The sequence below is a fragment of the Nerophis lumbriciformis genome, linkage group LG22 (genome assembly GCF_033978685.3).
Source record: "Nerophis lumbriciformis linkage group LG22, RoL_Nlum_v2.1, whole genome shotgun sequence".
Lineage (NCBI taxonomy): Eukaryota > Metazoa > Chordata > Actinopteri > Syngnathiformes > Syngnathidae > Nerophis > Nerophis lumbriciformis.
In genome coordinates, this window is record NC_084569.2 from 212,760 (window position 1) to 227,050 (window position 14,291).

A 14,291-nucleotide genomic window follows, 5' to 3' on the forward strand; every position below is an offset into this window, starting at 1 on the left:
ACAGTGGTTGGAAAACACTGTTCTAATGATTTATGTAAAACACCAATTAATCTGGCCCTGAAAAGTGATTTCCAAATAAAGTTGGCCGACCTTAAAACAAAAACTGATCTCTTCTAGTTTCATGAAAGAGTTCTTGCCTTCAATCTCATTGGTGTACCTAATCAAGTGGCCAGGCTCTGTTTTAGTTCCGAAAAAAAACATCTCGTTGGCGATGTGTACACACGCGCAGGCGCGCACGCACGGGCGTGACGTCACCGGGCTGGAAGGAGCGTGTGCAGCAGTGACGTCACCACGCGAGTGTTATTCGTCAGTTTTTACACCTTTTTGAAAGTAACAACAGTGAAGGCGACATGTGAGGAGGACAAGTTGGATTAAATGATGACGCTGAGCGACCAGAAGGCATCAAAGCTGACAACTTGCCCGGTAAATACTTTCATTCAACACTGAGAACATTTCTTGTCGTGTTGTTAGAGAGCAGGATGAAGTATTTAGAACACGTCTTTACTCGCATGGATCTTCTCTAACACACTTTTCACCTGCACATCTTTCATTTATATCAAATAGCACTAAATGTTACACCAGGAACTAGTAAGTGTACCAATATGTTGGTACCGGTACCAAAATGTATTTAGATACTTTTCTAAATAAAGGGCACCACAAAAAATGTCATTATTGTCATTATTGTAACAAGAAATGTTAGTGTACATGAAACATATGTTTATTATTGTCATTTAGTCCTTAAATAAAATAGACAACTTGTCTTTTAGTAGTAAGTAAACAAACAAAGACTCCTAATTAGTAACATATTGTGTCATTTATACACCTATTATTTTCTACACATTATGAGGGACAAACTGTAAAAAATGGATTATTCATCCACTTGTTCATTTACTGTTAATATCTGCTTACTTTCTGTTTGAACATGTTCTATCTACACTTCTGTTCAAATGTAATCATCACTTATTCTTCTCTTCTTTCATACTTGACATTAGTTTTGGATGATACCACACATTTAGGTATGGATGTGATACCAAGTAGTTACAGGATCATACATTGGTCATATTCAAAGTCCTCATGTGTCCAGGCACATATTTACTGACTTTATAAACATAATATACATTTTTAAAAGATGAAAGAAAATGTGATGCCAAAAATGATCGACGTAATCATAGTAGTATCGACTAGATACGCTCTTGTACTTGATATCATTACAGTGGATGTAAATCCACCCATGGCATTTGTTCAAAACAAAGGAAAAATATTTTGTGACGATACAAAATATCGACGTAATCATAGTAGTATCGACTTGATATGCTCTTGTACTTGATATCATTACAGTGGATGTTAGGTGTAGATCCACCCATGGCTTTTGTTTAAAAAAAAAAGGAAAAAAGATTTTCTGACGATACAAAATATCGACGTAATCATAGTAGTATCGACTTGATATGCTCTTGTACTTGATATCATTACAGTGGATGTTAGGTGTAGATCCACCCATGGCTTTTGTTTAAAAAAAAAAAGGAAAAAAGATTTTGTGACGATAAAAAATATCGATGTAATCATAATAGCATCGACTAGATACGCTCTTGTACTTGATATCATTACAGTGGATGTCAGGTGTAGATCCACCAATGGCGTTTGTTTAAAAAAAAAAGGAAAAAAGATTTTGTGACGATAAAAAATATCGACGTAATCATAGTAGTATCGAATAGATATGCTCTTGTTCTTGATATCATTACAGTGGATGTTAGGTGTAGATCCACCCATGGCGTTTGTTTAAAAAAAGGAAAAAATATTTTGTGACAATAAAAAATATCGACGTAATCATAGTAGTATCGACTAGATACGCTCTTGTACTTGATATCATTACAGTAGATGTTAGGTGTAGATCCACCAATGGCGTTTGTTTTAAAAAAAGCAAAGATTTTGTGACGATAAAAAATATCGATGTAATCATAGCAGTATCGACTAGATACGCTCTTGTACTTGATATCATTACAGTGGATGTTAGGTGTAGATCCACCAATGGCGTTTGTTTAAAAAAAAAGGAAAAAAGATTTTGATAAAAAATATCGATGTAATCATAGCAGTATCGACTAGATACGCTCTTGTACTTGATATCATTACAGTGGATGTTAGGTGTAGATCCACCAATGGCGTTTGTTTAAAAAAAAAAGGAAAAAAGATTTTGATAAAAAATATCGATGTAATCATAGCAGTATCGACTAGATACGCTCTTGTACTTGATATCATTACAGTGGATGTTAGGTGTAAATCCACCAATGGCGTTTGTTTTAGAAAAAGGAAAAACGATTTTGTGACGATAAAAAATATCGAAGTAATCATAGCAGTATCGACTAGATACGCTCTTGTACTTGATATCATTACAGTGGATGTTAGGTGTAGATCCACCAATGGCGTTTGTTTAAAAAAAAAGGAAAAAAGATTTTGATAAAAAATATCGATGTAATCATAGCAGTATCGACTAGATACGCTCTTGTACTTGATATCATTACAGTGGATGTTAGGTGTAGATCCACCAATGGCGTTTGTTTAAAAAAAAAGGAAAAAAGATTTTGATAAAAAATATCGATGTAATCATAGCAGTATCGACTAGATACGCTCTTGTACTTGATATCATTACAGTGGATGTTAGGTGTAGATCCACCAATGGCGTTTGTTTAAAAAAAAAGGAAAAAAGATTTTGATAAAAAATATCGATGTAATCATAGCAGTATCGACTAGATACGCTCTTGTACTTGATATCATTACAGTGGATGTTAGGTGTAAATCCACCAATGGCGTTTATTTAAAAAAAAAAAAAAAAAAAAAAAAGGAAAAAATATTTTAATAAAAAATATCGATGTAATCATAGTAGTATCGACTAGATACGCTCTTGTACTTGATATCATTACAGTGGATGTTAGGTGTAGATCCACCCATGGCGTTTGTTTAAAAAAAAAGGAAAAAAGATTTTGTGACGATAAAAAATATCGACGTAATCATAGTAGTATCGAATAGATATGCTCTTGTTCTTGATATCATTACAGTGGATGTTAGGTGTAGATCCACCCATGGCATTTGTTTAAAAAAAAAGGAAAAAAGATTTTGATAAAAAATATCAATGTGATCATAGTAGTATCGACTAGATACGCTCTTGTACTTGATATCATTACAGTGGATGTTAGGTGTAGATCCACCAATGGCATTTGTTTAAAAAAAGGAAAAAATATTTTGTGACAATAAAAAATATCGACGTAATCATAGTAGTATCGACTAGATACGCTCTTGTACTTGATATCATTACAGTAGATGTTAGGTGTAGATCCACCAATGGCGTTTGTTTTAAAAAAAGCAAAGATTTTGTGACGATAAAAAATATCGATGTAATCATAGCAGTATCGACTAGATACGCTCTTGTACTTGATATCATTACAGTGGATGTTAGGTGTAGATCCACCAATGGCGTTTGTTTAAAAAAAAAGGAAAAAAGATTTTGATAAAAAATATCGATGTAATCATAGCAGTATCGACTAGATACGCTCTTGTACTTGATATCATTACAGTGGATGTTAGGTGTAGATCCACCAATGGCATTTGTTTTAAAAAAAAAGGAAAAAAGATTTTGATAAAAAATATCGATGTAATCATAGTAGTATCGACTAGATACGCTCTTGTACTTGATATCATTACAGTGGATGTTAGGTGTAGATCCACCAATGGCGTTTGTTTAAAAAAAAAGGAAAAAAGATTTTGATAAAAAATATCGATGTAATCATAGCAGTATCGACTAGATACGCTCTTGTACTTGATATCATTACAGTGGATGTTAGGTGTAGATCCACCAATGGCGTTTGTTTAAAAAAAAAGGAAAAAAGATTTTGATAAAAAATATCGATGTAATCATAGCAGTATCGACTAGATACGCTCTTGTACTTGATATCATTACAGTGGATGTTAGGTGTAAATCCACCAATGGCGTTTGTTTTAGAAAAAGGAAAAACGATTTTGTGACGATAAAAAATATCGAAGTAATCATAGCAGTATCGACTAGATACGCTCTTGTACTTGATATCATTACAGTGGATGTTAGGTGTAGATCCACCAATGGCGTTTGTTTAAAAAAAAAAGGAAAAAAGATTTTCTGACGATACAAAATATCGACGTAATCATAGTAGTATCGACTTGATATGCTCTTGTACTTGATATCATTACAGTGGATGTTAGGTGTAGATCCACCCATGGCTTTTGTTTAAAAAAAAAAAGGAAAAAAGATTTTGTGACGATAAAAAATATCGATGTAATCATAATAGCATCGACTAGATACGCTCTTGTACTTGATATCATTACAGTGGATGTCAGGTGTAGATCCACCAATGGCGTTTGTTTAAAAAAAAAGGAAAAAAGATTTTGTGACGATAAAAAATATCGACGTAATCATAGTAGTATCGAATAGATATGCTCTTGTTCTTGATATCATTACAGTGGATGTTAGGTGTAGATCCACCCATGGCATTTGTTTAAAAAAAAAGGAAAAAAGATTTTGATAAAAAATATCAATGTGATCATAGTAGTATCGACTAGATACGCTCTTGTACTTGATATCATTACAGTGGATGTTAGGTGTAGATCCACCAATGGCATTTGTTTAAAAAAAGGAAAAAATATTTTGTGACAATAACAAATATCGACGTAATCATAGTAGTATCGACTAGATACGCTCTTGTACTTGATATCATTACAGTAGATGTTAGGTGTAGATCCACCAATGGCGTTTGTTTTAAAAAAAGCAAAGATTTTGTGACGATAAAAAATATCGATGTAATCATAGCAGTATCGACTAGATACGCTCTTGTACTTGATATCATTACAGTGGATGTTAGGTGTAGATCCACCAATGGCGTTTGTTTAAAAAAAAAGGAAAAAAGATTTTGATAAAAAATATCGATGTAATCATAGCAGTATCGACTAGATACGCTCTTGTACTTGATATCATTACAGTGGATGTTAGGTGTAGATCCACCAATGGCGTTTGTTTAAAAAAAAAGGAAAAAAGATTTTGATAAAAAATATCGATGTAATCATAGCAGTATCGACTAGATACGCTCTTGTACTTGATATCATTACAGTGGATGTTAGGTGTAAATCCACCAATGGCGTTTGTTTTAGAAAAAGGAAAAACGATTTTGTGACGATAAAAAATATCGAAGTAATCATAGCAGTATCGACTAGATACGCTCTTGTACTTGATATCATTACAGTGGATGTTAGGTGTAGATCCACCAATGGCGTTTGTTTAAAAAAAAAGGAAAAAAGATTTTGATAAAAAATATCGATGTAATCATAGCAGTATCGACTAGATACGCTCTTGTACTTGATATCATTACAGTGGATGTTAGGTGTAGATCCACCAATGGCGTTTGTTTAAAAAAAAAGGAAAAAAGATTTTGATAAAAAATATCGATGTAATCATAGCAGTATCGACTAGATACGCTCTTGTACTTGATATCATTACAGTGGATGTTAGGTGTAGATCCACCAATGGCGTTTGTTTAAAAAAAAAGGAAAAAATATTTTAATAAAAAATATCGATGTAATCATAGTAGTATCGACTAGATACGCTCTTGTACTTGATATCATTACAGTGGATGTTAGGTGTAGATCCACCCATGGCGTTTGTTTAAAAAAAAAGGAAAAAAGATTTTGTGACGATAAAAAATATCGACGTAATCATAGTAGTATCGAAAAGATATGCTCTTGTTCTTGATATCATTACAGTGGATGTTAGGTGTAGATCCACCCATGGCATTTGTTTAAAAAAAAAGGAAAAAAGATTTTGATAAAAAATATCAATGTGATCATAGTAGTATCGACTAGATACGCTCTTGTACTTGATATCATTACAGTGGATGTTAGGTGTAGATCCACCAATGGCATTTGTTTAAAAAAAGGAAAAAATATTTTGTGACAATAAAAAATATCGACGTAATCATAGTAGTATCGACTAGATACGCTCTTGTACTTGATATCATTACAGTAGATGTTAGGTGTAGATCCACCAATGGCGTTTGTTTTAAAAAAAGCAAAGATTTTGTGACGATAAAAAATATCGATGTAATCATAGCAGTATCGACTAGATACGCTCTTGTACTTGATATCATTACAGTGGATGTTAGGTGTAGATCCACCAATGGCGTTTGTTTAAAAAAAAAGGAAAAAAGATTTTGATAAAAAATATCGATGTAATCATAGCAGTATCGACTAGATACGCTCTTGTACTTGATATCATTACAGTGGATGTTAGGTGTAGATCCACCAATGGCGTTTGTTTAAAAAAAAAGGAAAAAAGATTTTGATAAAAAATATCGATGTAATCATAGCAGTATCGACTAGATACGCTCTTGTACTTGATATCATTACAGTGGATGTTAGGTGTAGATCCACCAATGGCGTTTGTTTAAAAAAAAAGGAAAAAAGATTTTGATAAAAAATATCGATGTAATCATAGCAGTATCGACTAGATACGCTCTTGTACTTGATATCATTACAGTGGATGTTAGGTGTAGATCCACCAATGGCGTTTGTTTAAAAAAAAAGGAAAAAAGATTTTGATAAAAAATATCGATGTAATCATAGCAGTATCGACTAGATACGCTCTTGTACTTGATATCATTACAGTGGATGTTAGGTGTAGATCCACCAATGGCGTTTGTTTAAAAAAAAAGGAAAAAAGATTTTGATAAAAAATATCGATGTAATCATAGCAGTATCGACTAGATACGCTCTTGTACTTGATATCATTACAGTGGATGTTAGGTGTAAATCCACCAATGGCGTTTATTTAAAAAAAAAAAAAAAAAAAAAAAAGGAAAAAATATTTTAATAAAAAATATCGATGTAATCATAGTAGTATCGACTAGATACGCTCTTGTACTTGATATCATTACAGTGGATGTTAGGTGTAGATCCACCCATGGCGTTTGTTTAAAAAAAAAGGAAAAAAGATTTTGTGACGATAAAAAATATCGACGTAATCATAGTAGTATCGAATAGATATGCTCTTGTTCTTGATATCATTACAGTGGATGTTAGGTGTAGATCCACCCATGGCATTTGTTTAAAAAAAAAGGAAAAAAGATTTTGATAAAAAATATCAATGTGATCATAGTAGTATCGACTAGATACGCTCTTGTACTTGATATCATTACAGTGGATGTTAGGTGTAGATCCACCAATGGCATTTGTTTAAAAAAAGGAAAAAATATTTTGTGACAATAAAAAATATCGACGTAATCATAGTAGTATCGACTAGATACGCTCTTGTACTTGATATCATTACAGTAGATGTTAGGTGTAGATCCACCAATGGCGTTTGTTTTAAAAAAAGCAAAGATTTTGTGACGATAAAAAATATCGATGTAATCATAGCAGTATCGACTAGATACGCTCTTGTACTTGATATCATTACAGTGGATGTTAGGTGTAGATCCACCAATGGCGTTTGTTTAAAAAAAAAGGAAAAAAGATTTTGATAAAAAATATCGATGTAATCATAGCAGTATCGACTAGATACGCTCTTGTACTTGATATCATTACAGTGGATGTTAGGTGTAGATCCACCAATGGCATTTGTTTTAAAAAAAAAGGAAAAAAGATTTTGATAAAAAATATCGATGTAATCATAGTAGTATCGACTAGATACGCTCTTGTACTTGATATCATTACAGTGGATGTTAGGTGTAGATCCACCAATGGCGTTTGTTTAAAAAAAAAGGAAAAAAGATTTTGATAAAAAATATCGATGTAATCATAGCAGTATCGACTAGATACGCTCTTGTACTTGATATCATTACAGTGGATGTTAGGTGTAGATCCACCAATGGCGTTTGTTTAAAAAAAAAGGAAAAAAGATTTTGATAAAAAATATCGATGTAATCATAGCAGTATCGACTAGATACGCTCTTGTACTTGATATCATTACAGTGGATGTTAGGTGTAAATCCACCAATGGCGTTTGTTTTAGAAAAAGGAAAAACGATTTTGTGACGATAAAAAATATCGAAGTAATCATAGCAGTATCGACTAGATACGCTCTTGTACTTGATATCATTACAGTGGATGTTAGGTGTAGATCCACCAATGGCGTTTGTTTAAAAAAAAAAGGAAAAAAGATTTTCTGACGATACAAAATATCGACGTAATCATAGTAGTATCGACTTGATATGCTCTTGTACTTGATATCATTACAGTGGATGTTAGGTGTAGATCCACCCATGGCTTTTGTTTAAAAAAAAAAAGGAAAAAAGATTTTGTGACGATAAAAAATATCGATGTAATCATAATAGCATCGACTAGATACGCTCTTGTACTTGATATCATTACAGTGGATGTCAGGTGTAGATCCACCAATGGCGTTTGTTTAAAAAAAAAGGAAAAAAGATTTTGTGACGATAAAAAATATCGACGTAATCATAGTAGTATCGAATAGATATGCTCTTGTTCTTGATATCATTACAGTGGATGTTAGGTGTAGATCCACCCATGGCATTTGTTTAAAAAAAAAGGAAAAAAGATTTTGATAAAAAATATCAATGTGATCATAGTAGTATCGACTAGATACGCTCTTGTACTTGATATCATTACAGTGGATGTTAGGTGTAGATCCACCAATGGCATTTGTTTAAAAAAAGGAAAAAATATTTTGTGACAATAACAAATATCGACGTAATCATAGTAGTATCGACTAGATACGCTCTTGTACTTGATATCATTACAGTAGATGTTAGGTGTAGATCCACCAATGGCGTTTGTTTTAAAAAAAGCAAAGATTTTGTGACGATAAAAAATATCGATGTAATCATAGCAGTATCGACTAGATACGCTCTTGTACTTGATATCATTACAGTGGATGTTAGGTGTAGATCCACCAATGGCGTTTGTTTAAAAAAAAAGGAAAAAAGATTTTGATAAAAAATATCGATGTAATCATAGCAGTATCGACTAGATACGCTCTTGTACTTGATATCATTACAGTGGATGTTAGGTGTAGATCCACCAATGGCGTTTGTTTAAAAAAAAAGGAAAAAAGATTTTGATAAAAAATATCGATGTAATCATAGCAGTATCGACTAGATACGCTCTTGTACTTGATATCATTACAGTGGATGTTAGGTGTAAATCCACCAATGGCGTTTGTTTTAGAAAAAGGAAAAACGATTTTGTGACGATAAAAAATATCGAAGTAATCATAGCAGTATCGACTAGATACGCTCTTGTACTTGATATCATTACAGTGGATGTTAGGTGTAGATCCACCAATGGCGTTTGTTTAAAAAAAAAGGAAAAAAGATTTTGATAAAAAATATCGATGTAATCATAGCAGTATCGACTAGATACGCTCTTGTACTTGATATCATTACAGTGGATGTTAGGTGTAGATCCACCAATGGCGTTTGTTTAAAAAAAAAGGAAAAAAGATTTTGATAAAAAATATCGATGTAATCATAGCAGTATCGACTAGATACGCTCTTGTACTTGATATCATTACAGTGGATGTTAGGTGTAGATCCACCAATGGCGTTTGTTTAAAAAAAAAGGAAAAAAGATTTTGATAAAAAATATCGATGTAATCATAGCAGTATCGACTAGATACGCTCTTGTACTTGATATCATTACAGTGGATGTTAGGTGTAAATCCACCAATGGCGTTTATTTAAAAAAAAAAAAAAAAAAAAAAAAAAAAAAAAAAGGAAAAAATATTTTAATAAAAAATATCGATGTAATCATAGTAGTATCGACTAGATACGCTCTTGTACTTGATATCATTACAGTGGATGTTAGGTGTAGATCCACCCATGGCGTTTGTTTAAAAAAAAAGGAAAAAAGATTTTGTGACGATAAAAAATATCGACGTAATCATAGTAGTATCGAATAGATATGCTCTTGTTCTTGATATCATTACAGTGGATGTTAGGTGTAGATCCACCCATGGCATTTGTTTAAAAAAAAAGGAAAAAAGATTTTGATAAAAAATATCAATGTGATCATAGTAGTATCGACTAGATACGCTCTTGTACTTGATATCATTACAGTGGATGTTAGGTGTAGATCCACCAATGGCATTTGTTTAAAAAAAGGAAAAAATATTTTGTGACAATAAAAAATATCGACGTAATCATAGTAGTATCGACTAGATACGCTCTTGTACTTGATATCATTACAGTAGATGTTAGGTGTAGATCCACCAATGGCGTTTGTTTTAAAAAAAGCAAAGATTTTGTGACGATAAAAAATATCGATGTAATCATAGCAGTATCGACTAGATACGCTCTTGTACTTGATATCATTACAGTGGATGTTAGGTGTAGATCCACCAATGGCGTTTGTTTAAAAAAAAAGGAAAAAAGATTTTGATAAAAAATATCGATGTAATCATAGCAGTATCGACTAGATACGCTCTTGTACTTGATATCATAACAGTGGATGTTAGGTGTAGATCCACCAATGGCGTTTGTTTAAAAAAAAAGGAAAAAAGATTTTGATAAAAAATATCGATGTAATCATAGCAGTATCGACTAGATACGCTCTTGTACTTGATATCATTACAGTGGATGTTAGGTGTAGATCCACCAATGGCGTTTGTTTAAAAAAAAAGGAAAAAAGATTTTGATAAAAAATATCGATGTAATCATAGCAGTATCGACTAGATACGCTCTTGTACTTGATATCATTACAGTGGATGTTAGGTGTAAATCCACCAATGGCGTTTGTTTTAGAAAAAGGAAAAACGATTTTGTGACGATAAAAAATATCGAAGTAATCATAGCAGTATCGACTAGATACGCTCTTGTACTTGATATCATTACAGTGGATGTTAGGTGTAGATCCACCAATGGCGTTTGTTTAAAAAAAAAGGAAAAAAGATTTTGATAAAAAATATCGATGTAATCATAGCAGTATCGACTAGATACGCTCTTGTACTTGATATCATTACAGTGGATGTTAGGTGTAGATCCACCAATGGCGTTTGTTTAAAAAAAAAGGAAAAAAGATTTTGATAAAAAATATCGATGTAATCATAGCAGTATCGACTAGATACGCTCTTGTACTTGATATCATTACAGTGGATGTTAGGTGTAGATCCACCAATGGCGTTTGTTTAAAAAAAAAGGAAAAAAGATTTTGATAAAAAATATCGATGTAATCATAGCAGTATCGACTAGATACGCTCTTGTACTTGATATCATAACAGTGGATGTTAGGTGTAGATCCACCAATGGCGTTTGTTTAAAAAAAAAGGAAAAAAGATTTTGATAAAAAATATCGATGTAATCATAGCAGTATCGACTAGATACGCTCTTGTACTTGATATCATTACAGTGGATGTTAGGTGTAGATCCACCAATGGCGTTTGTTTAAAAAAAAAGGAAAAAAGATTTTGATAAAAAATATCGATGTAATCATAGCAGTATCGACTAGATACGCTCTTGTACTTGATATCATTACAGTGGATGTTAGGTGTAAATCCACCAATGGCGTTTGTTTTAGAAAAAGGAAAAACGATTTTGTGACGATAAAAAATATCGAAGTAATCATAGCAGTATCGACTAGATACGCTCTTGTACTTGATATCATTACAGTGGATGTTAGGTGTAGATCCACCAATGGCGTTTGTTTAAAAAAAAAGGAAAAAAGATTTTGATAAAAAATATCGATGTAATCATAGCAGTATCGACTAGATACGCTCTTGTACTTGATATCATTACAGTGGATGTTAGGTGTAGATCCACCAATGGCGTTTGTTTAAAAAAAAAGGAAAAAAGATTTTGATAAAAAATATCGATGTAATCATAGCAGTATCGACTAGATACGCTCTTGTACTTGATATCATTACAGTGGATGTTAGGTGTAGATCCACCAATGGCGTTTGTTTAAAAAAAAAGGAAAAAAGATTTTGATAAAAAATATCGATGTAATCATAGCAGTATCGACTAGATACGCTCTTGTACTTGATATCATTACAATGGATGTTAGGTGTAAATCCACCAATGGCGTTTATTTAAAAGAAAAAAAAAAAAAAAAAAAAAAAAAAGGAAAAAATATTTTAATAAAAAATATCGATGTAATCATAGTAGTATCGACTAGATACGCTCTTGTACTTGATATCATTACAGTGGATGTCAGGTGTAGATCCACCCATGGCGTTTGTTTAAAAAAAAAGGAAAAAAGATTTTGTGACGATAAAAAATATCGACGTAATCATAGTAGTATCGAATAGATATGCTCTTGTTCTTGATATCATTACAGTGGATGTTAGGTGTAGATCCACCCATGGCATTTGTTTAAAAAAAAAGGAAAAAAGATTTTGATAAAAAATATCAATGTGATCATAGTAGTATCGACTAGATACGCTCTTGTACTTGATATCATTACAGTGGATGTTAGGTGTAGATCCACCAATGGCATTTGTTTAAAAAAAGGAAAAAATATTTTGTGACAATAAAAAATATCGACGTAATCATAGTAGTATCGACTAGATACGCTCTTGTACTTGATATCATTACAGTAGATGTTAGGTGTAGATCCACCAATGGCGTTTGTTTTAAAAAAAGCAAAGATTTTGTGACGATAAAAAATATCGATGTAATCATAGCAGTATCGACTAGATACGCTCTTGTACTTGATATCATTACAGTGGATGTTAGGTGTAGATCCACCAATGGCGTTTGTTTAAAAAAAAAGGAAAAAAGATTTTGATAAAAAATATCGATGTAATCATAGCAGTATCGACTAGATACGCTCTTGTACTTGATATCATAACAGTGGATGTTAGGTGTAGATCCACCAATGGCGTTTGTTTAAAAAAAAAGGAAAAAAGATTTTGATAAAAAATATCGATGTAATCATAGCAGTATCGACTAGATACGCTCTTGTACTTGATATCATTACAGTGGATGTTAGGTGTAGATCCACCCATGGCGTTTGTTTAAAAAAAAAGGAAAAAAGATTTTGTGACGATAAAAAATATCGAAGTAATCATAGCAGTATCGACTAGAGATGCTATATGTTTACACTCAGTAAGACACAGAAGTACTCTGTGTGTGTGCGCTGCCGAACATGCTCCTCTGCTCATAAACCCAGCAATGTCACCACGTGAAATATGTCCCTGGACTTTGAATATGACCAATGTATGATCCTGTAACTACTTGGTATCACATCCATACCTAAATGTGTGGTATCATCCAAAACTAATGTCAAGTATGAAAGAAGAGAAGAATAAGTGATGATTACATTTGAACAGAAGTGTAGATAGAACATGTTCAAACAGAAAGTAAGCAGATATTAACAGTAAATGAACAAGTGGATGAATAATCCATTTTTTACAGTTTGTCCCTCATAATGTGTAGAAAATAATAGGTGTATAAATGACACAATATGTTACTGCAGACTAATTAGGAGTCTTTGTTTGTTTACTTACTACTAAAAGACAAGTTGTCTATTTTATTGAAGGACTAAATGACAATAATAAACATATGTTTCATCTACACTAAGTTTTGTTGTTCAAATAAAGTCAATGATGACATTTTTTTGTGGTCCCCTTTATTTAGAAAAGTATCAGAATACATTTTGGTACCGGTACCAACATATTGGTATCGAGACAACCCTAGTAGATACATTGATATTGTTTAGAGTAGTCAGTGTGAAGCTGGTGTTGTTGTTGTATCCACTGGAAATGAGTCCACACAGCCGTTTATGTGTATACAACAGGTGGGTACACATCACATATTTAGTCTGAGCAACATTGTTATATTATTGTCGTTGAAGTCAAACAACTGTGAGAAAATGCTCGCTGTGAATGTTGTGAGAGACAAGCATCTTTCTAGAAGTGTGATGAAGACTTTGACTTGCTATTAAGGCTGAAACGACGCGTCGACGTAGTCGACGTCATCGGTTACGTAAATACGTCGACGCCGTTTTTGTGCGTCGGCGCGTCGCATATTTACGTCACACTACTGTCATGGCGGAGCGCAAAGCAGACGATGCGAGCGAGGGGAAAAAAGCACGCCAAAAGTCGTCAAAAGTGTGGGAGTATTTCAATAAACGGCCTAATAATGTTGTTGTATGCACACTGTGTCGAGCGGAAATGGCCTATCATAGCAGCACAACGGCTATGAACGAACATTTGAAAAGAAAACCCCCGACAGCGTTCTTGCCATCACCATCAACAAGTCAATCGTCCGCGTGCGTATACGTTGTCATCATTACACAAAAACATGAATGTGTCATTTGTA

The 14,291-nt window shown here is 32.8% G+C and overlaps 1 protein-coding gene across 3 annotated transcripts in view; it reads left to right on the forward strand.

Annotated features, from left to right (window-relative positions):
• The first annotated feature begins 330 nt into the window (after nt 1-330).
• Nucleotides 331-14,291, forward strand: part of LOC133615671 (glucagon receptor-like) — a 109,783-nt gene continuing 95,822 nt past the window's right edge. For all 3 annotated transcript variants that reach the window (XR_012051108.1, XR_012051107.1, XM_061974431.2), the window contains exon 1: nt 331-423. The gene's annotated coding sequence lies outside the window, so the exon portion shown is untranslated. The remainder of the gene's footprint in view (nt 424-14,291) is intronic.